We start from the raw sequence: 1,661 nt of genomic DNA, 5'->3' as shown, positions 1-1,661 counted from the left end.
TTTGAGATCATAATGATGTTCATTGTTTCTTATGTCCGCAAAAGACATGTCATTTTGTTGCTTAAAATCCAAAGGTGTCTTGCCTGACCTGTGGTGGCGCAGTGGATAAAGCGTTGACCTGAAAATGCTGAGGTCGCCTGTTCGAAACCCTGGGTTTGCCTGGTCAAGGCACATATGGGAGTTGATGCTTCCAGCTCCCCCCTGTCTCTTTCTCCTTTCTCTCTCTCTCTCTCTCTCTCTCTCTCTCTCTGTGTCTCTCTCCCTCTCTCTCTCTCTTCTCTAAAATGAATAAATAAATAAAAAATTTAAAAAAAAAGTTAAAAAAAAATCCAAAGGTGTCTTATGGAAGAAAGTAATGTTCTTAATGAAATATTTCCCAAGTGTTAAATGTTAATGTGTTACCAGAAAGAAAGTAGTTTTATTTCTTTTAACTATAAGATTTCTCAAAACCTTAATTTGTTAGAAATCATTTTGAATTCCAAAGATGAAAATTTATAGCATTTCACATACTTATTTGACAACAGAATTTTTTTTTCTCTTTTACCATCTCAATGACGTAATTTAAGGAAAACATTTTAGGAACTCTTGCTTTAGTATTAGTTTGCAAAAAATTAGAAGGAAAATTTTTGCTATTATTTGAAAATCAGTTTATCTGTTCTAATTAATATTTATCCTGGAATAACCTTCATTCTGTTAACAAGCTTATCAATAATTTAAGACTCCTGCACTATTACATTTCAATCATAAAACCTGTACCAGATGGACAAATTTCAGTGTTTTCTTCTTCTCACTGAGGAAATTTTGCCTACTATTGCATTTTTTTCTCCTTGAACTTAGAACAAGAACCATTTTTATCCATTATATTCTGTCATAGTCATAAATGTATTAATGAGTAAGTGAATTACACAAATAGCATATTTATTATCTGTTGGAAATTTAGAAAGGTGTTTGTATAATTACTGATATACCTTTATAAAGCAATTCAGCCTTAATAAGTGAAAACTCCAAAAAAAGAAAAATTGAGAGGGAGTAAGAAGTTAAAATCAATAGCTGCATTTTTGTTTAGGCTTTGGAAAAGATGCTAAAGAACTCAATATTTAATAAATATTAAGATTCTCCAGTTAGTTTATTGATTAATAATAGGTAGAAAATTATGATTGTGCTGATGTAACTGAAAAATAAAAATCAAATTGGAAACTATTACTTTTCCTAAAACTGGCCCTAGAATATTCTGGGAGCAAGAGGTGACATGGTGGCTCCTAAGCCTGGAAGCTCCATTCATCATTCACCATTGGTCCATCTGTTGAGGTTTAAACAATTAGAACCTAAAGTGTGGGGAGAGAGAAAAAAGGAGAGCAGGACTATTTTTGTATATTTCACCAATAAAGATTCCTATATAAAAGTTAAATAATAATCACCTGTACAAATGATAATAAACAGACTATATTATAAAAAATTCAACCCATTCACCCTTCTTACCTTTTTTCTATTTCTCTTTCTTCCTCTGCCCTCTCTCTTTCATCTAGTTCATGGCAATAGCTATTTAGAAATATTGAATAAATGTTTTTGTGGGAAACTAAGCTACAGAGAAGACATTTGCCAGCAGTTTATCATGGGAATTAGTATGTGTATATATATTAGTATATATATTATACTGTTGT

Source organism: Saccopteryx bilineata, chromosome 4 (genome assembly GCF_036850765.1).
Source record: "Saccopteryx bilineata isolate mSacBil1 chromosome 4, mSacBil1_pri_phased_curated, whole genome shotgun sequence".
NCBI classification, from domain to species: domain Eukaryota; kingdom Metazoa; phylum Chordata; class Mammalia; order Chiroptera; family Emballonuridae; genus Saccopteryx; species Saccopteryx bilineata.
Note: the sequence above shows the minus strand (reverse complement) of the source record.